The sequence below is a fragment of the Clupea harengus genome, chromosome 18 (genome assembly GCF_900700415.2).
Source record: "Clupea harengus chromosome 18, Ch_v2.0.2, whole genome shotgun sequence".
NCBI classification, from domain to species: domain Eukaryota; kingdom Metazoa; phylum Chordata; class Actinopteri; order Clupeiformes; family Clupeidae; genus Clupea; species Clupea harengus.
The window spans coordinates 25,493,437-25,515,273 of record NC_045169.1 but is presented as its reverse complement, the minus strand read 5'-3'; the positions used below and the strand labels follow the sequence as shown (position 1 = coordinate 25,515,273).

The 21,837-nt window shown below is 44.2% G+C and overlaps 1 protein-coding gene, 1 long non-coding RNA gene, 13 other non-coding genes and 3 pseudogenes across 15 annotated transcripts in view; 2 read left to right on the top strand and 16 right to left on the bottom strand.

Annotated features, from left to right (window-relative positions):
* Positions 1-348, bottom strand: part of intu (inturned planar cell polarity protein) — a 36,827-nt gene extending 36,479 nt beyond the window's left edge. Inside the window, exon 1 of the mRNA XM_031584565.2 lies at positions 1-348. This exon is cut by the window's left edge and continues 176 nt beyond it. The gene's annotated coding sequence lies outside the window, so the exon portion shown is untranslated.
* A 4,852-nt stretch (positions 349-5,200) lies between these two features.
* Positions 5,201-10,170, bottom strand: LOC122133762. Its single transcript, XR_006152972.1, has 2 exons — positions 10,116-10,170; positions 5,201-5,303 (listed from the first exon to the last, which is right to left on the bottom strand). It is a non-coding gene; the product is annotated as an uncharacterized LOC122133762 (long non-coding RNA).
* LOC116224782 lies at positions 5,226-5,373 on the bottom strand (annotated as a pseudogene).
* LOC116224825 lies at positions 6,093-6,305 on the top strand. Its single transcript, XR_004165773.1, has one exon. It is a non-coding gene; the product is annotated as a small nucleolar RNA U3 (small nucleolar RNA).
* LOC116224789 lies at positions 6,696-6,908 on the top strand. The gene has a single exon (XR_004165737.1). It is a non-coding gene; the product is annotated as a small nucleolar RNA U3 (small nucleolar RNA).
* Positions 7,064-7,277, bottom strand: LOC116224764. Its single transcript, XR_004165720.1, has one exon. It is a non-coding gene; the product is annotated as a small nucleolar RNA U3 (small nucleolar RNA).
* Positions 8,014-8,226, bottom strand: LOC116224770. Its single transcript, XR_004165726.1, has one exon. It is a non-coding gene; the product is annotated as a small nucleolar RNA U3 (small nucleolar RNA).
* On the bottom strand, positions 8,890-9,102 carry LOC116224822. The gene has a single exon (XR_004165770.1). It is a non-coding gene; the product is annotated as a small nucleolar RNA U3 (small nucleolar RNA).
* LOC116224799 lies at positions 10,033-10,245 on the bottom strand. The gene has a single exon (XR_004165747.1). It is a non-coding gene; the product is annotated as a small nucleolar RNA U3 (small nucleolar RNA).
* A 4,960-nt stretch (positions 10,246-15,205) lies between these two features.
* LOC116224783 lies at positions 15,206-15,285 on the bottom strand (annotated as a pseudogene).
* A 1,375-nt stretch (positions 15,286-16,660) lies between these two features.
* Positions 16,661-16,873, bottom strand: LOC116224837. Its single transcript, XR_004165785.1, has one exon. It is a non-coding gene; the product is annotated as a small nucleolar RNA U3 (small nucleolar RNA).
* A 399-nt stretch (positions 16,874-17,272) lies between these two features.
* Positions 17,273-17,485, bottom strand: LOC116224824. Its single transcript, XR_004165772.1, has one exon. It is a non-coding gene; the product is annotated as a small nucleolar RNA U3 (small nucleolar RNA).
* Positions 17,486-18,028: 543 nt separating this feature from the next.
* Positions 18,029-18,241, bottom strand: LOC116224771. Its single transcript, XR_004165727.1, has one exon. It is a non-coding gene; the product is annotated as a small nucleolar RNA U3 (small nucleolar RNA).
* Positions 18,242-18,713: 472 nt separating this feature from the next.
* Positions 18,714-18,926, bottom strand: LOC116224808. Its single transcript, XR_004165756.1, has one exon. It is a non-coding gene; the product is annotated as a small nucleolar RNA U3 (small nucleolar RNA).
* A 398-nt stretch (positions 18,927-19,324) lies between these two features.
* LOC116224794 lies at positions 19,325-19,537 on the bottom strand. Its single transcript, XR_004165742.1, has one exon. It is a non-coding gene; the product is annotated as a small nucleolar RNA U3 (small nucleolar RNA).
* Positions 19,538-19,936: 399 nt separating this feature from the next.
* Positions 19,937-20,149, bottom strand: LOC116224804. The gene has a single exon (XR_004165752.1). It is a non-coding gene; the product is annotated as a small nucleolar RNA U3 (small nucleolar RNA).
* A 473-nt stretch (positions 20,150-20,622) lies between these two features.
* Positions 20,623-20,832, bottom strand: LOC116224810. Its single transcript, XR_004165758.1, has one exon. It is a non-coding gene; the product is annotated as a small nucleolar RNA U3 (small nucleolar RNA).
* A 471-nt stretch (positions 20,833-21,303) lies between these two features.
* On the bottom strand, positions 21,304-21,505 carry LOC116224776 (annotated as a pseudogene).
* Positions 21,506-21,837: the final 332 nt, after the last annotated feature.

The window sequence follows — 21,837 nt, the reverse complement described above, 5'->3', positions numbered from 1 at the left end:
AGTCTGTCTAGACTACAGGGCACCGAACGTGGATTTCAGCCGACAGTCCGCCTAGTTGTCATCAGACTAAAAACTGCGTATTTTTATAACATATTTAAAAAAAAAAAACGTTTCAAACGAATATATCTTGGTGACTTGTTGAGCCTTCCTTCTCCACGACACGGCACAGTCGTTCCCTACTCGTCGCTCTTCTGTGCATTTGGACTGAAGTATTCTTTGCGGTCTTGAGTAATTCTCCAGACTCGTTCTGTCGAGCTCGTATGAATAGCGCGGTTGAGCGGCCCATTCTGGTCAGCTTTTCATCCCCCAGTCTCTCTCTCTCTCTCTCTCTCTCTCTCTCTCACTCATTCTCTCTCTCTCTCTCCCCCTCACACTCACTCACTCTCTCGCTCTTTCTCTCTCTCTCTCCTCTCTCTCTCCCTCGCGCTCTTTCTCTCTCTCCCTTGCGCTCTTTCACCCCCTCTATCTCTCTCTCCCTCGCACTCTTTCTCTCCCTGTAAACTAGTAACAGTTTGAGAGGAAAATAAAAGGTTGGGATGCCATAATACGGAAATAACTACGCAAATGCCTTCACACGAGTTCTCATTTTTTATTACTGTGAGATTTTCATACCACCTGCCTCTGTGTCGTGGGGGGTTTCTTGCTCTGCAAGAACATACCGAACAACTATAGTAGTTGCAAATGGCCCCTAATGCTAATCCGAATACTGTATACTGTATCTACCGTATACTATACAAAGCCAACCACAAGATCGTTTTGTGAGATTCCACAGAGGTGTCATTGAAAGTTAAGTTAAATACCTAATTATTTGCTAAATCATGTTGCATGTCAAGTTGAACCATTTTTTTACAATATGCAATTTAGGTACAATATGTAATTCTGTTGTCTATGAAATGTTCCTAAAGCCAGAGGCGGGTAGTAACGTGTTATGTTAAGCCTACTCTGTTACATTTGAATGCAGAATACTGTAGCATGCAAGGCTACTGCAGTGCTTCTGTGTGCTGATGTGAATGATGACCCTGTCTAGTCTAGTGCGCCCATAATACTTTGCGTGTTGCCTGTTGTCAATTCTCTGCTTTTTGAATTGCCTTTGAATAGAGTAAACAGGAGATCCTCATTATTTGAAAACTATGGCTCTAGAAAATCTTGATGTCAGCTTCCCAGAAGTAAAACTGGCTAGAGGGAAGGAATTTAGGCCTACTTGATTATTGGCTATTAAATTCATCTTTCATCTGGTCATATTACATTTGCTAAAGAAGTGTATCCCAATTGCAGTTGTTTTTTTTGGAAACATTGGTGATTTTTCAACAATAATATACCTACTTCTGTTCTACAGCCAGTATTATGTATTTGAGTATTTGATAATTATCAGATCATGTAATTATTGGATGCAGTGATATGTGATTCCTTAAATCTGTTGAAGGTTAGTCTCATATATTTGAAGTCTCAATTTATCAATTTGTTTCCCCAAAATTCACCAGAACTAAATGTAATCCTTGCCTAAAATAACACCCCCTTTATCAGTAGGCCAAATTACATCAGCGCCGTTCATTTAAATCTTAGCAGATGCGTCCCAATGTCACCAAGCAGGTATGAATGAACAAGGCTTGATTTTGGCGCAGGCCACAAGAGGCACCTGAATAAGGCACCAAAAACTAAAACGTCTGTTTTGAAGGGCCACCTAGTGGTAGCACCTTGAGTTTGCCTCAAGGATATTACTGTAAGATGCTTCAAACGTCTGTGGGCCCCACATTCAAGAGGCAAAATGTCAGGAGGGTTGAATGCCGGCACACTGAGCTATTTGAAGGTGAAATCCTGAATTTCCATTTCCTTCAAAATAATGATGTATACATCAAATTTATATAGCGCTTTTCAAAGTTCTCAAAAAACGCTTAGCAGTAGCTCCCAGACACCTTCAGGACCCAAGGATTTTTTTTTAGGGAGGTTTGAAAAGATTTAAAAAGTGATTTACACCCATGGTAGACATTTTGACAGTTTGAATGAAATCTAAAGAAGTCATGTATCAGCCCCTATGGTACACTGCCTGAATCCGACAGAAAGTGGCTCTGAATCGTACTGAGTTGGGGTATTTAGGCTCTGGATCGTACTGAGTTGGGGTATTTAGGCTCTGAATTGTACTGAGTTGGGGTATTTGTGGCTCTGAATCATACTGAGTTGGGGTATTTAGGCTCTGGATCGTACTGAGTTGGGGTATTTAGGCTCTGGATCGTACTGAGTTGGGGTATTTAGGCTTCTAGAGGCCAACCTGCCCCCTATGGATGAAATGAAACGAAATGTGGCGTGCAGAGCGTGTGGCGGTAATGCAGAATGTCAAATTATGTGAAGTTTGAATAATTACGTCACAAGATATTGGCTAGTGAAGCGGTGGATTGTTCTATTAACGTTATTCTCTAGTTGGCACTACTCCACAGAAGAGTTGTAATGAGCATGCACCCTCTAGAGGCCAACTAGGGTCATGCACTTTCTAGAGGCCGCCTTGCCATGAAAATATTCATCATTTCTGGAGAAACAGTTGTCGAGCTATTGCCAAAAAAGTGCTTTGAGCCTAACCTGACTTCCGGGGGCACTAGCACGAAGGGACACTCCCACCTAGGTACGCAAACCTCTTTTTCTGCAAAAGCTACAATCATGCCAAGTTCCATGTGGATTGGCGAAGTCTAGGTATGTGATTGGTGAGGGGGAAAAAACAAAACGGAAGACAAACACAGTATGAATGTAGATGCCACATTGGTCTCTGGTTTTTATGTCGATGGCACAGTTATATCAAACCCCAGAGCGGTGAAATTGGTCGAAATCTATAGAAGTCTATCACAAAACATTAGTCTTTTGGTGGAAACCGGTGGAAAAAATGGGGTGCATGGGGAATTGTTCCATACATGGCAAGAAACGTTAGAAAAAGCTAAAGATGTTATAGGGTCAGTTTAATGTAGTCTGTGGGGCTAACTCTAGCCAGCATTTAAGATCGTGAGTGTGTGGTTTATTCAGACGGGTTATTATTAATCATTATTATTATTATTATTATTATTAATAATAATAATAACCCCAGTCTGAATAAGCATAATTACAATGAAAAGCCAAACCTATACATCAGTCTCTCCTGCTTCATACCCCTTTTCCACCAAAGCCGGGCCGGTGCTGGTTCTGGGCTGGTTCCAATTCTGGAACCAGTTCTTCCGTTTTCCACACAAAAAAAGCTGGCTCCGGTTCCAAAAAACAGGTTCGAAGTCAGCACCAGCTTTTAGGTGGGCCAGAAACAAGAACCGGTGACGTCGGGTTCGTCCCGAGGTTATGGGCGGAGCTACCACACCAGAAACAGACATTTACGCCGCCATTTTTTTCCACCGTCAACCAAGAGGATGAGTGAAAACGGTGAAAACATAAATGAAAAATCCATCCAGCAGTGGATCACCGATGAAATAAAAACATTGATAGCGATTTGGTCATCAACAGAAATGCAAGACAAACTTGGGGAGGCAGTAAGGAAAGCTAAATTATATGAGGAAATAGGGGGAGAGTTGGAGATGGCGGGGTTCAAAAGGACAACAGACCAAGTAACAAACTAATTTAAAAAAAATAAAGAAAGCTTTCATCCATCAAAATGTGTTGTCTGCATCGTATACAGTAACTCTTTCAATCTATCTTGTTTTTGTTGTGTGATGTCACACCTAAGATTAGCTGTTGACTAAGCAAATTCGTGTAGCAGCTAGCTAACTAGGGTTAGCTGCTAGCTGTCGTGAGGTACTGTTACAGTTGTTGTGGCAACTGGTAATTAGGTAGTAGCTAGTCTACTTGTGTAAAGATATATGTATTGTTTATGTAATCACTTATATATATCCAACCCAAATGCGTTGGCAATACTAGTCTACAACGTTATGGTCATGCCAATAAAGCTTGTTTTGAATTGAATAGTCAACTCCCGTCATGAACTGCATTGTCACTTGTTTGATCTACGTGGAGAAATATAGAAAACCTGTTGCCAAGTAAACAGAACATTAACTTAAGCTCGTTTGGTACTACATGGTATTAAAAATGAAACATAATAGTTTTATAAGGGCGACACAGGACACACACACACGCAGGTAAGCCTGAGGTCGCGGTGAATTTATTTTCTGCTTTTTCCCATCCTGAACTGTCCTTCCTCAAGGACCCCCCAGGAGCAGTGGGCGGCTTGTAGCGCCCGGGGACCAAGTGAAGTGAACTGTCTATCTTTGGTCAGGGACGGACATGTGTTCTGTTATTTTGCATGTTTTTTCTGTTGGGGTCCTTAGTGGAGGAAACCCCTTGTGAACACGGGGAGAACATGCAAACTCCACACAGAAAGGCCCGGGAGATAGCCCACTTGAGCACTGTGCACTCTGGGGAGGACCTGCCCCCCAGAGCCAACAGCACCCCATGTGGGAATCGAACCCATGACCTTCTTGCTGTGAGGCGGCAGTGCAAGCAACTGAGCCACCGTGCCACCTATTGAAATTTGTTTGCCTTCTCCCAGGAATAAAACCACTCGTGAATAACTAGTAACCTGTCACAAGATTTAAAGACGTAGCTAGCCCTACTCTGGCTCTCGGTCGGTGGAAAATCGAGCTGGTTCTTAGATAAGAACCAGCACCGAAACGCTTAAGCACCAGCCCGGAACCAGCACCGGCCCGGCTTTGGTGGAAAAGGGGTATCAGCTGTAGCTGTAGCATCTCATCTGATCTGCCAGTCCTCAAAGTATAGCATGACTTGTAGACACAGCTCCTTTTCCTTTAATGCGAAAAAATACACTTCATGTCCCAACCGTACACTGAAAAATACACTTCATGTCCCAACCATACACCGAAAAATACACTTCATGTCCCAACCATACACTGAAAAATACACTTCATGTCCCAACCATACACTGAAAAATACACTTCATGTCCCAACCATACACTGAAAACTACACTTCATGTCCCAACCATACACAGGAAAATACACTTCATGTCCCAACCATACACTGCAAAATACACTTCATGCCCCTATCATACACAGAAAAATACACTTCATGTCCCAATCATAAACAGGTTCTGTAAAAGTACCGTAAAAGACGACGCGTGCGCTGCAAGGCAAGGAGTCACATTTTCTCGTGTGACACGTGCCAAAAAGTGCAGTGTTTGCAATAGGTCTCTGCATTGGGAACAGCATAAAAAAGCTTTTTTCGTTTTTACAATTGTTTGAGGAACCACTCTGAAAATGTCAACTCTCCCCCTGCTCTCCAAAGAAGAACAGGAACAGTCATCAATGACAAAGCATGAGATAGATACCTCACGTTGTGCATGATTCACGCATTTCCTAGTCAGAAACTATAGAAATGATCCCTGAAAGTATGGTCTTGCCGTCTTACGGCTGATTCACACTATATGCGTTGGAATGCGTTGATCCGTCAAGGTTGACGGATCCCCATTCACTTTGAATGGGGTGACGTCATCCGTTGCCGAACTGAATTGTGGCTCTGTTGGGCTCTGTTGCGTTGCATGCATATTATCAACTTTTCGAGAGGCAACGCATGCGTCAGCCAATCAAATTGCCTTTCATGCATAAGTGACAGCACAGGCACTAGCCAATCAGATCGCGTTTATGCTCACGTAAAGAGCGTGAAGCTCAAAAAAAAGATGGCGGACCAAACTCCGTAGATGGTCATATTTGTACCTAAATGTTGTTTGTTGGACTTTATTTTGCTTAGATTTTTTTTTAAGTTACAGATAAATAGACACTGTACAATGTAAAAACCCCGTTATTGTAACTGAAAAATACGTCTAATAGGATTTGCGAGGTGTCTGAGCCACCTATTTAATGTTAGCATGCTACTACTCACAAGGTAACCAACTTGCTAGCGGCGTAATTGGTTTATTGACCTGTCAATCTCACTATAACATCTCCGTTATCAACACAACCACATGCGCCAGACTCCTTCTCCCTCATCTGTTGATCAACGCATTCCAACGCATGTAGTGTGAGCTTACAGTAGAAGCGAGCAAAGCCTTTCTCGTGCTCAGTCTTCACGGTGAGGGTGCTTCACGGAAAGGCTTTGCTCGCTTCTACTGTAAGACAACAAGACTATACTTTCAGGGATCATTTCTATAGTTTCTGACTAGGAAATGCGTTTCAAAAGTGTTGAGTCTCGCAAATCACGATGATGAGTGATAATGTTGCTCTTTGAGCGTGAATCAGGTACAACGTGAGGTATCTATCTCATGCTTTGTCATTGATGACTGTTCCTGTTCTTCTTTGGAGAGCAGGAGGAGAGTTGACACTTTCAGAGTGGTTCCGCAAACAATTGTGAAAAGAAAAGAAAACTTTTTTATGCTGTTCTCAATGCAGAGACCTGTTTCAAAGACTGCACTTTTTGGCACGTGTCACACGTGAAAATGCGACTCCTTACCTCGCAGCGCACGCATCGTCTTTTACGACAGGTGCGCATCACAGCCGTGGGTTCTAAAACCACACCACTTACGCCCTATTTGTCGAACATAAGCATTCAACATGTGCAGTTAAAACGAGCGTCAGTCAGTTAAACAGTCGACCGGGTTTTGGTGTTTCCTTCATTGCCAGGCAGTGTTTTGCTCCCGGAAAAATGAACGAACGCGGTGGATACGCACCCTCATCGTAAAGACTGAGCACAAGAAAGGCTTTGCTCGCTTTTACTGTAAGACGACAAGACTATACTTTCAGGGATCATTTCTATAGTTTCTGACTAGGAAATGCGTTTCAAAAGTGTTGAGTCTCGCAAATCACGATGATGAGTGATAATGTTGCTCTTTGAGCGTGAATCAGGCACAACTTGAGGTATCTATCTCATGCTTTGTCATTGATGACTGTTCCTGTTCTTCTTTGGAGAGCAGGAGGAGAGTGGACATTTTCAGAGTGGTCCCGTAAACAATTGTGAAAAAAAAGCTTTTTTATGCTGTTCCCACTGCAGAGACCTGTGTCAAAGACAGCACTTTTTGGCACGTGTCACACGTGAGGTCTCTCTGCATTGGGAACAGCATAAAAAAGGTTTTTTTTTTTCACAATTGTTTGCGGAACCACTCTGAAAATGTCAACTCTTCCTCCTGCTCTCCAAAGAAGAAAAGGAACACTCATCAATGACAAAGCATGAGATAGATACCTCACGTTGTGCCTGATTCACGCTCAAAGAGCAACATTATCACTCATCATCGTGATTTGCGAGACTCAACACTTTTGAAACGCATTTCCTAGTCAGAAACTATACAAATGATCCCTGAAAGTATAGTCTTGTCGTCTTACAGTAGAAGCGAGCAAAGCCTTTCTTGTGCTCAGTCTTCACGATGAGGGTGCGTATCCACCGCGTCCGTTCATTTTTCCGGTGCAAAACACTGCCTGGTAATGAAGGAAACACCAAATCCCGGTCGACTGTTTACCTGACGGCATTATAAAACGGCGGGCGCTTGTTGACATTTTGAATGCTTATATTCGACAAATAGGGCGTAAGTGGTGTGGTTTTAGAACCCACGGCTGTGATGCGCACCTGTCATAAAAGACGACGCGTGCGCTGCGAGGTAAGGAGTCGCATTTTCACGTGTGACACGTGCCAAAAAGTGTAGTCTTTGAAACAGGTCTCTGCAGTGGAAACAGCATAAAAAAGCTTTTTTTTCACAATTGTTTGCGGAACCACTCTGAAAATGTCAACTCTCCTCCTGCTCTCCAAAGAAGAACAATAAAGGAAACACCAAAACCCGGTCCACTGTTTAACTGACGGCATTATAAAACGGCGGGCGCTCATTTTAACTGCACATGTTGAATGCTTATGTTCGACAAATAGGGCGTAAGTGGTGTGGTTTTAGAACCCACGGCTGTGATGCGCACCTGTCGTAAAAGACGACGCGTGCGCTGCGAGGTAAGGAGTCGCATTTTCACGTGTGACACGTGCCAAAAAGTGTAGTCTTTGAAACAGGTCTCTGCAGGGGGAACAGTATAAAAAAGCTTTTTATTTTTTTCACAATTGTTTGCGGAACCAATCTGAAAATGTCAACTCTCCTCCTGCTCTCCAAAAAAGAGCAGGAACAGTCATCAATGACAAAGCATGAGATAGATACCTCACGTTGTGCCTGATTCACGCTCAAAGAGTAACATTATCACTCATCATCGTGATTTGCGAGACTCAACACTTTTGAAACGCATTTCCCAGTGGGAAACTATAGAAATCATCCCTGAAAGTATAGTCTTGTCGTCGTACAGTAGAAGCGAGCAAAGCCTTTCTTGTGCTCAGTCTTCACGATGAGGGTGCGTATCCACCGCGTCCGTAAAATTTTCCGGTTGCAAAACACTGCCTGGCAATGAAGGAAACACCAAAACCCGGTGTACTGTTTAACTGACGGCATCATAAAACGGCGGGCGCTCATTTAACTCACATGTTGAATGCTTATGTTCGACAAATAAGGAGTAAGTGGTGTGGTTTTAGAACTCACGGCTGTGATGCGCACCCGTCGTGAAAGACAACGCGTGCGCTGCGAGGTAAGGAAAGGAAACACCAAAACCCGGTCTACTGTTTAACTGACGGCATTATAAAACGGCGGGCGCTCGTTTAACTGCACATGTTGAATGCTTATGTTCGACAAATAGGGCGTAAGTGGTGTGGTTTTAGAACCCACGGCTGTGATGCGCACCTGTCGTAAAAGACAACGCGTGCGCTGCGAGGTAAGGAAAGGAAACACCAAAACCCGGTCTACTGTTTAACTGACGGCATCTGTCGTAAAAGACAACGCGTGCGCTGCGAGGTAAGGAGTCGCATTTTCACGTGTGACACGTGCCAAAAAGTGCAGTCTTTAAAACAGGCCTCTGCAGTGGGAACAGCATAAAAAAGCTTTTTTTTTCACAATTGTTTGCGGAACCACTCTGAAAATGTCAACTCTCCTCCTGCTCTCCAAAGAAGAATAGGAACAGTCATCAATGACAAAGCATGAGCTAGATACCTCACGTTGTGCCTGATTCATGCTCAAAGAGCAACATTATCACTCATCATCGTGATTTGCGAGACTCAACACTTTTGAAACGCATTTCCTAGTCAGAAACTATAGAAATGATCCCTGAAAGTATAGTCTTGTCGTCTTACAGTAGAAGCGAGCAAAGCCTTTCTTGTGCTCAGTCTTCACGATGAGGGTGCGTATCCACCGCGTCCGTTCATTTTTCTGGTGCAAAACACTGCCTGGCAATGAAGGAAACACCAAAACCTGGTCTACTGTTTAACTGACGGCATTATAAAAGGCAACATCCTCACCACTGAGAGTGACCAGATCGCGAGATGGGTTGAGCATTTCCGTGAGGTACTCAACTGCCCAGAGCCAGACAACCCTGCCAACCCTCAACCAGCAGAAACTGTCCTTGACATCAATACCAGCCCCGCAAGTAAGGAAGAGGTCAAACTCGCCATCAAAGCCTTGAAGAATGGGAAAGCCGCCAGCATAGACTCTGTCCATGCAGAGATGCTGAAAGCTGACCTTAACACCTCGGTCAAGGTGCTTACTGATCTCTTTAAAGACATCTGGGAGAGGGAAGTAATACCCCAAGACTGGGACAAGGGCCTGATTGTCAAACTCCCCAAGAAAGGAAACCTCCAAAACTGTGACAACTGGAGGGGCATCACCCTGCTGTCAGTACCATCTAAGGCCTTCTGCAGGATTCTACTGGACAGAATTGACGCCGCTATTGACCGGATGCTATGGCAAGAACAGGCAGGGTTCAGGAGAGGAAGGGGCTGCATAGACCAGATCTTTGCTCTGAGTACATTATAAAACGGCGGGCGCTCATTTAACTGCACATTTTGAATGCTTATGTTCGACAAATAGGGCGTAAGTGGTGTGGTTTTAGAACCCACGGCTGTGATGCGCACCTGTCGTAAAAGACGACGCGTGCGCTGCGAGGTAAGGAGTCGCATTTTCACGTGTGACACGTGCCAAAAAGTGTAGTCTTTGAAACAGGCCTCTGCAGTGGGAACAGCATAAAAAAGCTTTTTTTTTCACAATTGTTTGCGGAACCACTCTGAAAATGTCAACTCTCCTCCTGCTCTCCAAAGAAGAACAGGAACAGTCATCAATGACAAAGCATGAGATAGATACCTCACGTTGTGCCTGATTCACGCTCAAAGAGCAACATTATCACTCATCATCGTGATTTACAAGACTCAACACTTTTGAAACGCATTTCCTAGTCAGAAACTATAGAAATGATCCCTGAAAGTATAGTCTTGTCGTTTAACAGTAGAAGCGAGCAAAGCCTTTCTTGTGCTCAGTCTTCACGATGAGGGTGCGTATCCACCGCGTCTATTGATTTTTCCGGTGCAAAACACTGCCTGGCAATGAAGGAAACACCAAAACCCGGTCCACTGTTTACCTGACGGCATTATAAAACGGCGGGCGCTCGTTTTAACTGCACATGTTGAATGCTTATGTTCGACAAATAGGGCGTAAGTGGTGTGGTTTTAGAACCCACGGCTGTGATGCGCACCTGTCGTAAAAGACGACGCGTGCGCTGCGAGGTAAGGAGTCGCATTTTCACGTGTGACACGTGCCAAAAACTGTAGTCTTTGAAACAGGTCTCTGCAGTGGGAACAGCATAAAAATGCTTTTCTTTTTTCTCACAATTGTTTGCGGAACCACTCCAGACCCGACATTAATTTGTACAATCTTGAAATAGATCCCCTAGCAAATGGGTCAAGAGAGAGAAAGGTTTCCAAAGGGTTCACAGGTGGCATAGATGGGAAGTTTGGTACTTGACACTGCACAAAATGCCTGACCTGGAGAAATCTGAAAAAAATCGTTTTTGGCAAGTCATACTGTCTTGACAACTGCTCAAAAGAGGCAAATGTCTTATCTATGAATAGGTCTTTAAAACAGTGTAGCCCTAGTTCATGCCATGCCATAAATGTCTTATCTTGCATCGATGGAGCAAGTAAGTGGTTCAATGCTATGGGGCTTAGTAGGGACGCTCTCTGAAAGCCAAATGTCTTCCTGAACTGAAGCCACACCCTGAGAGAGTGGTTTACCACTGGGTTGTTTGTAGGCGTACGACTAATCCCAGGGGGAGCAGCACCCAAATATGCTGACAAAGAGGTCTGCCTACAAGCACTGTTTTCCATGGAAACCCAAGATGGACATTCAAGGATGAGATGGTAACGCCACCAGTATAACATGCACCGTAGGTTGGCTGCCTAGTAGTAGTATTTAAAGTTGGGAAGAGCAATGCCACCCTGTTCTTTTGGTCTTTGGAGAAAGGCCTTACGCAGTCTAGGCTGTTTGCCATTCCAAATGAATGATGAGATAATGGAATCTAAAGATTTGAAAAAGGAAAAAGGAAGAAAGACAGGTATGCACTGGAACAGATACAAATACTTGGGAAGAATGGTCATTTTGATTGAGTTGACCCGGCCAATGAGAGTCATGTTCAGAGAGGACCATTTTGAGAGGTCTTGTTTAGTTTGTTCTAACAATTTGGCAAAATAAGCCTTGAAAAGGTGATTGTAAGAGCGTGTAACATTAACCCCTAGGTATGTAAAACTATTCCTAGCAATCTTAAAAGGTACATTTAAGCGTAGTTGTGATGCCTGACGATTAATAGGGAAAAGTTCGCTCTTGTGCAAGTTCAATTTGTATCCAGAGAATTGGCTAAATGTATTAAGCAAGGACATAGCAGCAGGTAATGACACACCTGGATTAAAGTTCAAAGTTCAAAGTACTTTATTTGTCATTGTCACAAAAACAACGAGACAGTAGAGGCAGCAACAGACAGCTAAAAATGTAGGTTGCTGTCGGTAGGAAAACTGTATGATCAGGGAAAGTGTATTAAAACCGGATGTCGTCACTTTAAGCCGGTCTCTGGTTGGATAAAGCTTTTCAGCAGAAATGGACAAGGACCTTTACTTTTTAGTTGAGAAGTTGTGTTGATCGCCTGGCATGCAAACGATCGGTTTTCTTTAAATTATTATTATTTTTGTGAAGTTATACGGCTTATGTGAATAAAGCTATCTACACAACTTTTTATATGTCTACATTGACTCGTTTAGTTGTTCATGTGGTACACGTAGGTCTTAACTGAAGCTAACACTTAGACCAACAATCCATTGGAACACATAGTAGCTAGCTAGCCTCGCTGCTAATAAGTCTAACGTTAGCATGCTGATATGAATAGACCCATTATAGTCAGGTGGCTTAATGCTCAATTGACTTGTTAACCGAACTTTTACGAAGTCATACAACTAAACACACAAGTGACTTGTTAACCGAACTTTTATGAAGCTATATGACCAAACACAAAGCTAGCACTGTTAATTCCGCTATAGCTAGCCAGGTCAATTAGCTCGCCTAAGATACTGCAATTTAAGCTAACCAATTACCTCATTTCCCCCAAAACCCATCGATTACATGTGTTTGTGATGTGTAACATATATCCTTAATCAGTCATTCAAGTTATTAACGTTTATTTACCGCTAGCGATTACACGACACAAGGGTAATTCAATCGCTATTAATGTTGAACTTGAACTTCAACAACGTCACACAATATTAAAAGTCAGGCATCGGCATGGTTCCTACAGAATAAATCAAAGGTCCTTGTCCATTTCTGCTGAAAAGCTTTATCCAACCAGAGACCGGCTTAAAGTGACGACATCCGGTTTTAATACACTTTCCCTGATCATACAGTTTTCCTACCGACAGTTGCTGTGGACATTAACTGCCACAGCTAAATAATAATAAATAACAATCAATGAATAGATAAATACATATCCCTGAGTAAATTAAAAAAGAAATATATACATTGAGGTGCATCAATAGTTGCAGGGTGGAGTGTTAAGAGTGCAGTCTATGAGGGTGGGCCGGGCCGGGCCGGGGGGGAGGTGGGGTGGTTTTGGGTGAGCTGTTGAGAAGCCTTATTGCACGAGGGTAAAAGCTCTTTGCCATTCTGGAGGTGCGCGCTTTTGTTGATCTGAACCTTTTCCCTTACGGGAGTAGCGGGAACAGATAATGGGCAGGGTGGGAAGGGTCCGTGAGGATGCGATTTGAACGCTGCAGGCATCGGGAGGAGGAGATGGAATAGATGTCGGGCAGCTCTGCTTCGATGATCCTGCCTGCTGTTTTAATCAGCCTCTGGATGGCTGCCTGCTCCGCCTTTGTGCAGCTGGAGAACCATACGTTCAGGCAGTATGTCAGCACACTCTCTATAGCGCAGCGGTAGAAGTTGCTCAGTAGTCTCTGAGGAAGGTGTTCTTTCCTCAACTTCCGGAGGTAGAAGAGGCGTTGCTGGGCTTTCCCCAAGACGGAAGCTGTGTTGTTGTCCCAGGACAACTCCTCCGTCAGCGTTAGACCCAGAAACTTAAAAGAGGTGACTCGCTCAACCTCTTCCCCGTTGATGTAGAGTGGGAGATGGTGATTGTGCTGAGCAGACTTCCGGAAGTCAATGATCATCTCTTTTGTTTTCTTTAAGTTGAGACTGAGGTTGTGCTCAGAACACCAGGCTGCCAGGTTTCCCACTTCTTGCCTGTAGGCAGCCTCATCGTTGTTGGAGATGAGGCCAAGCACTGTTGTGTCATCTGCAAATGTAAAGATGTAGTTGGTTGGGCAGGAGGGAATACAGTCATGGGTGTAGAGAGTGTATAATAGTGGGCTGAGCACGCAACCTTGTGGGGCGCCAGTGCTGATGGTCAAGTTCGAAGAGTGGTGTTTCCCCAGTTGTACTCTCTGTGCGATTGGTCAGGAAGTCCAATACCCAGTTACACAGTGTAGCACTGAGGTTTAAGTCCTGAAGTTTGGAGATGAGTTTGCCTGAAAGGATCGTATTGAAAGCAGAACTGTAGTCTATAAATAGAATACGGATGTAAGTGTTCTTTAGCTCCAGGTGCTCCAGTGCAGTGTGAAGCAGCAGGGCTACTGCATCCTCTGTAGATCTGTTTGCTTTGTAGGCAAATTGGTGTTGGTCAAAGGAAGCTGGTGTGATGCCTCTTATGTGTTTCATGACCAGCCTTTCCAAACATTTAGCAGGTATGGGGGTGAGAGCCACTGGCCTATAGTCGTTCAGGCATGTGACCGCAGTCATTTTTGGCACAGGTATGATGGTTGATGCTTTGAAACATGGGGGGACATGTGAAAGGGCTAGAGAGCGGTTAAAAATGTCTGTAAAAACCTCTGTCAGCTGGTCCCCGCAATTCCTTAGTACGCGGCCTGCCACACCATCTGGTCCTGCCGCTTTCCTGGGGTTGATAGTGTTCAAGCAGAGTCTGACCTCGTGGGGGCTCAGAGTGGGTGCAGCAGCGTCAGAGGGTAGGGGCAGAGGCAGCTGACCAGTGTTGTCCCTGTCGAACCGTGCATAGAACTGATTCAGCTCTTCAGACAGGGTAGCACAGCTGGAAGGGGGGGATGACGCAGTCCCTTTGTAGTCCGAGATTGCCCTTATTCCCTCCCATACTTGTTAGAAATACTGTTGTACTTTGATTAGAAATATAAAGCAAGAGGTCATCGGCAAATAAAGATACCCTGTGTTCAGATCCCCCCCGCACCACACCTGTGATTTGGTTGGAATCACGAAGTGCTATTGCTAGTGGTTCAATAGCAAGGGCAAAAAGTAGAGGACTGATAGGGCAGCCCTGTCGGGTGCCACGGTGCAAAGAGAATGGAGTGGAGTATTGACTATTGGTTAGGACTGATGCAGAGGGTGCGCTGTACAGCAGTCTTATCCAGGAGATGAAAACTGGGCCAAAACCAAATTTCTCTAAAACAGTAAAGAGGTAATCCCATTCTACCCTATCAAATGCTTTTTCTGCATCCATAGAGATAATGCATTCTGGAACAGATTCTGAAGGGGAATATAAAATATTGAAAAGACGACGAATATTAAAGAATGACTGTCGGTTTTTAATAAACCCAGTCTGGTCAGGGGATATTACAGAGGGGAGGACATCCTCAAGCCTTCTTGCCAACACCTTTGCTAAAATCTTCACATCATTGTTTAACAGGGAGTTGGGTCTGTACGAAGCACAGTCCAATGGGTCCTTCCCACCCTTAGCTAACAGTGAAATGCAAGCCTGAGCCATTGTTGGTGGTAGAACCCCCTTCTCAAGGGATTCTGTGAGAACAAGGGTTAGATGACTAGAGAGCTGAATAGAACATTTCTTACAGAACTCTAGAGAAAAACCATCTGGACCGGGAGATTTTTGGGACTGCATAGAGAATATAGCAACACTTTTGAAACGCATTTCCTAGTCAGAAACTATAGAAATGATCCCTGAAAGTATAGTCTTGTCGTCTTACAGTAGAAGCGAGCAAAGCCTTTCTTGTGCTCAGTCTTTACGATGAGGGTGCGTATCCACCGTTCATTTTTCCGGGTGCAAAACACTGCCTGACAATGAAGGAAACACCAAAACCCGGTCCACTGTTTAACTGACGGCATTATAAAAAGGCGGGCGCTCGTTTAACTGCACATGTTGAATGCTTATAATCGACAAATAGAGCGTAAGTGGTGTGGTTTTAGAACCCACGGCTACGATGCGCACCTGTCGTAAAAGACGATCAGTGCGCTGCGAGGTAAGGAGTCGCATTTTCACGTGTGACACGTGCCAAAAAGTAGTGATGTTACAAATGAACCTGAGACTTCGGAGCTTGTGTCAAGAAAATGAAGCACTTCCAGACGGAGCGCGTATCGAGGCTTGTATTGCTTTGCCGATATGACGTCACTCGTGACGTCTGAAGCCTCATTTGAATGAAGTGCTTCACCAAGTGGTTCGTTCGTTCACTTTTGGCGGGACGCTTCGACAATACGATGTCCAAATTCCCATCTCGTATTCGTGGTTGTTGTTGTCAGTGGTTGGAGATTTAGCGATAGTTGAAGATTTAGCGGGAGTTGGAGATTTAGATTGTTTGGTGTTGTTAGTAGTATAGATTATTTGAGATAGAGTTATGGAGCCAGTTAGGAAGAGAAAGCCCTTGATCCAGTTGCACAAAGCACTTTTGCCCCCTTTTCAGTGCCCTGCACTTTCACTGACCAGTTGGCCAAAAGCACTCTCACTACCATTGGTTTTACAAAAGTACTGACCTGTATTCAAAATACACTTTAACTCTGTTCCAACAGCATAGGCTACAGAATATAGTAAAGATAATTAACAGGAGTTTTTATCCAAAACATCGGGTTAAAATTTGCTTTGGCTAAGCTTTGAAACTGTGTAGTAAACTCCTGTAGGTGACGTCGCTAACCGTTGTGCCACCAGACAACTGTATATTTCACAGGTCTGACTATTATTAGAACAAAGAATAGCAAAAGAAAGCCTTTATTGTCATTGTTTTCGCCTACAATGAAATTAAAATAATGGAGGTACGTTTTCTTTACCATACGTTTTCGTGCATGTTATTTTAGCAGGCCTTGCGCACCACAAAATTTTTAACAAATTCATTGTCCCGAGAAAATCTTTCTTACAACGTATTTTTATTGAACAGCAGGTGTCACTAGAGAGCGAACGACGCTTCGAGTAGTGAACCTTTTTTCAACACGTCTGGCTGAAAAGCTTCAAAGGTTCATGAAGCTTCATTTCGCCATCACTACCAAAAAGTGCAGTCTTTGAAACAGGCCTCTGCAGTGGGAACAGCATAAAAAAGCTTTTTTTTTTAACAATTGTTTGCGGAACGACTCTGAAAATGTCAACTCTCCTCCTGCTCTCCAAAGAAGAACAGGAACACTCATCAATGACAAAGCATGAGATAGATACCTCACGTTGTGCCTGATTCACGCTCAAAGAGCAACATTATCACTCATCATCGTGATTTGTGAGAATCAACACTTTTGAAACGCATTTCCTAGTCAGAAACTATAGAAATGATCCCTGAAAGTATAGTCTTGTCGTCTTACAGTAAAAGCGAGCAAAGCCTTTCTTGTGCTCAGTCTTCACGATGAGGGTGCGTATCCACCGCGTCCGTTCATTTTTCCGGTGCAAAACACTGCCTGGCAATGAAGGAAACACCAAAACCCTGTCGACTGTTTACCTGACGGCATTATAAAACGGCGGGCGCTCGTTTAACTGCACATGTTGAATGCTTATGTTCGACAAATAGGGCGTAAGTGGTGTGGTTTTAGAACCCACGGCTGTGATGCGCACCTGTCGTAAAAGACGACGCGTGCGCTGCGAGGTAAGGAGTCGCATTTTCACGTGTGACACGTGCCAAAAAGTGTAGTCTTTGAAACAGGTCTCTGCAGTGGGAACTGCATAAAAAAGCTTTTTTTTCACAATTGTTTGGGGAACCACTCTGAAAATGTCAACTCTCCTCCTGCTCTCCAAAGAAGAACAGGAACACTCATCAATGACAAAGCATGAGATAGATACCTCACGTTGTGCCTGATTCACGCTCAAAGAGCAACATTATCACTCATCATCGTGATTTGCGAGAGTCAACACTTTTGAAACGCATTTCCTAGTGAGAAACTATAGAAATGATCCCTGAAAGTATAGTCTTGTCGTCCTACAGTAGAAGCGAGCAAAGCCTTTCTTGTGCTCAGTCTTCACGATGAGGGTGCGTATCCTCCACGTCCGTTCATTTTTCCGGTGCAAAACACTGCCTGGCAATGAAGGAAACACCAAAACCCGGTCGACTGTTTACCTGACGGCCTCATAAAACGGCGGGGGCTCGTTTAACTGCACATGTTGAATGCTTATGTTCGACAAATAGGGCGTAAGTGGTGTGGTTTTAGAACCCACGGCTGTGATGCGCACCTGTCGTAAAAGACGACGAGTGCGCTGCGAGGTAAGGAGTCGCATTTTCACGTGTGACAAAAAGTGTAGTCTTTGAAACAGGTCTCTGCAGTGGGAACAGCATTTAGGAGTCGCATTTTCACGTGTGACAAAAAGTGTAGTCTTTGAAACAGGTCTCTGCAGTGGGAACAGCATTTAGGAGTCGCATTTTCACGTGTGACACTTGCCAAAAAGTGCAGTCTTTGAAACAGGTCTCTGCAGTGGGAACAGCATGAAAAAGCTTTTTTTTTTCACAATTGTTTGCGGAACCACTCTGAAAATGTCAACTCTCCTCCTGCTCTCCAAAGAAGAACAGGAACACTCATCAATGACAAAGCATGAGATAGATACCTCACGTTGTGCCTGATTCACGCTCAAAGAGCAACAGTATCACTCATCATCGTGATTTGCGAGACTCAACACTTTTGAAACGCATTTCCTAGTCAGAAACTATAGAAATGATCCCTGAACGTATAGTCTTGTCGTTTAACAGTAGAAGCGAGCAAAGCCTTTCTTGTGCTCAGTCTTCACGATGAGGGTGCGTATCCACCGCGTCCGTTCATTTTTCCGGTGCAAAACACTGCCTGGCAATGAAGGAAACACCAAAACCGGGTCGACTGTTTACCTGACGGCCTTATAAAACGGCGGGCGCTCGTTTTAACTGCACATGTTGAATGCTTATGTTCGACAAATAGGGCGTAAGTGGTGTGGTTTTAGAACGCACGGCTGTGATGCGCACCTGTCGTAAAAGACGACGCGTGCGCTGCGAGGTAAGGAGTCGCATTTTCACGTGTGACAAAAAGTGTAGTCTTTGAAACAGGTCTCTGCAGTGGGAACAGCATTTAGGAGTCGCATTTTCACGTGTGACACTTGCCAAAAAGTGCAGTCTTTGAAACAGGTCTCTGCAGTGGGAACAGCATAAAAAAGCTTTTTTTTTCACAATTGTTTGCGGAACCACTCTGAAAATGTCAACTCTCCTCCTGCTCTCCAAAGAAGAACAGGAACACTCATCAATGACAAAGCATGAGATAGATACCTCACGTTGTGCCTGATTCACGCTCAAAGAGCAACATTATCACTCATCATCGTGATTTGTGAGAATCAACACTTTTGAAACGCATTTCCTAGTCAGAAACTATAGAAATGATCCCTGAAAGTATAGTCTTGTCGTCTTTCAGTAAAAGCGAGCAAAGCCTTTCTTGTGCTCAGTCTTCACGATGAGGGTGCGTATCCACCGCGTCCGTTCATTTTTCCGGTGCAAAACACTGCCTGGCAATGAAGGAAACACCAAAACCCTGTCGACTGTTTACCTGACGGCATTATAAAACGGCGGGCGCTCGTTTAACTGCACATGTTGAATGCTTATGTTCGACAAATAGGGCGTAAGTGGTGTGGTTTTAGAACCCACGGCTGTGATGCGCACCTGTCGTAAAAGACGACGCGTGCGCTGCGAGGTAAGGAGTCGCATTTTCACGTGTGACATGCCAAAAAGTGTAGTCTTTGAAACAGGTCTCTGCAGTGGGAACTGCATAAAAAAGCTTTTTTTTTCACAATTGTTTGGGGAACCACTCTGAAAATGTCAACTCTCCTCCTGCTCTCCAAAGAAGAACAGGAACACTCATCAATGACAAAGCATGAGATAGATACCTCACGTTGTGCCTGATTCACGCTCAAAGAGCAACATTATCACTCATCATCGTGATTTGCGAGACGCAACACTTTTGAAACGCATTTCCTAGTCAGAAACTATAGAAATGATCCCTGAAAGTATAGTCTTGTTGTCTTACAGTAGAAGCTAGCAAAGCCTTTCTTGTGCTCAGTCTTCACGATGAGGGTGCGTATCCACCGCGTCCGTTCATTTTTCCGGTGCAAAACACTGCCTGGCAATGAAGGAAACACCAAAACCCGGTCGACTGTTTACATGACGGCCTTATAAAACGGCGGGCGCTCGTTTAACTGCACATGTTGAATGCTTATGTTCGACAAATAGGGCGTAAGTGGTGTGGTTTTAGAACCCACGGCTGTGATGCGCACCTGTCGTAAAAGACGACGCGTGCGCTGCGAGGTAAGGAGTCGCATTTTCACGTGTGACACGTGCCAAAAAGTGTAGTCTTTGAAACAGGTCTCTGCAGTGGGAACTGCATAAAAAAGCTTTTTTTTCACAATTGTTTGGGGAACCACTCTGAAAATGTCAACTCTCCTCCTGCTCTCCAAAGAAGAACAGGAACACTCATCAATGACAAAGCATGAGATAGATACCTCACGTTGTGCCTGATTCACGCTCAAAGAGCAACATTATCACTCATCATCGTGATTTGCGAGACTCAACACTTTTGAAACGCATTTCCTAGTCAGAAACTATAGAAATGATCCCTGAAAGTATAGTCTTGTCGTCTTACAGTAGAATCGAGCAAAGCCTTTCTTGTGCTCAGTCTTCACGATGAGGGTGCGTATCCACCGCGTCCGTTCATTTTTCCGGTGCAAAACACTGCCTGGCAATGAAGGAAACACCAAAACCGGGTCGACTGTTTACCTGACGGCCTTATAAAACGGCGGGCGCTCGTTTTAACTGCACATGTTGAATGCTTATGTTCGACAAATAGGGCGTAAGTGGTGTGGTTTTAGAACCCACGGCTGTGATGCGCACCTGTCGTAAAAGACGACGCGTGCGCTGCGAGGTAAGGAGTCGCATTTTCACGTGTGACAAAAAGTGTAGTCTTTGAAACAGGTCTCTGCAGTGGGAACAGCATTTAGGAGTCGCATTTTCACGTGTGACACTTGCCAAAAAGTGCAGTCTTTGAAACAGGTCTCTGCAGTGGGAACAGCATAAAAAAGCTTTTTTTTTTCACAATTGTTTGCGGAACCACTCTGAAAATGTCAACTCTCCTCCTGCTCTCCAAAGAACAGGAACACTCATCAATGACAAAGCATGAGATAGATACCTCACGTTGTGCCTGATTCACGCTCAAAGAGCAACATTATCACTCATCATCGTGATTTGCGAGACTAAACACTTTTGAAATGCATTTCCTAGTCAGAAACTATAGAAATGATCCCTGAAAGTATAGTCTTGTCGTTTTACAGTAGAAGCGAGCAAAGCCTTTCTTGTGCTCAGTCTTCACGATGAGGGTGCGTATCCACCGTGTCCGTTCATTTTTCCGGTGCAAAACACTGCCTGGCAATGAAGGAAACACCAAAACCCTGTCGACTGTTTACCTGACGGCATTATAAAACGGCGGGCGCTCGTTTAACTGCACATGTTGAATGCTTATGTTCGACAAATAGGGCGTAAGTGGTGTGGTTTTAGAACCCACGGCTGTGATGCGCACCTGTCGTAAAAGACGACGCGTGCGCTGCGAGGTAAGGAGTTGCATTTTCACGTGTGACAAAAAGTGTAGTCTTTGAAACAGGTCTCTGCAGTGGGAACAGCATTTAGGAGTCGCATTTTCACGTGTGACACTTGCCAAAAAGTGCAGTCTTTGAAACAGGTCTCTGCAGTGGGAACTGCATAAAAAAGCTTTTTTTTTCACAATTGTTTGCAGAACCACTCTGAAAATGTCAACTCTCCAAAGAAGAACAGGAACACTCATCAATGACAAAGCATGAGATAGATACCTCACGTTGTGCCTGATTCACGCTCAAAGAGCAACATTATCACTCATCATCGTGATTTGCGAGAGTCAACACTTTTGAAACGCATTTCCTAGTGAGAAACTATAGAAATGATCCCTGAAAGTATAGTCTTGTCGTCCTACAGTAGAAGCGAGCAAAGCCTTTCTTGTGCTCAGTCTTCACGATGAGGGTGCGTATCCTCCACGTCCGTTCATTTTTCCGGTGCAAAACACTGCCTGGCAATGAAGGAAACACCAAAACCCGGTCGACTGTTTACCTGACGGCCTTATAAAACGGCGGGGGCTCGTTTTAACTGCACATGTTGAATGCTTATGTTCGACAAATAGGGCGTAAGTGGTGTGGTTTTAGAACCCACGGCTGTGATGCGCACCTGTCGTAAAAGACGACGAGTGCGCTGCGAGGTAAGGAGTCGCATTTTCACGTGTGACAAAAAGTGTAGTCTTT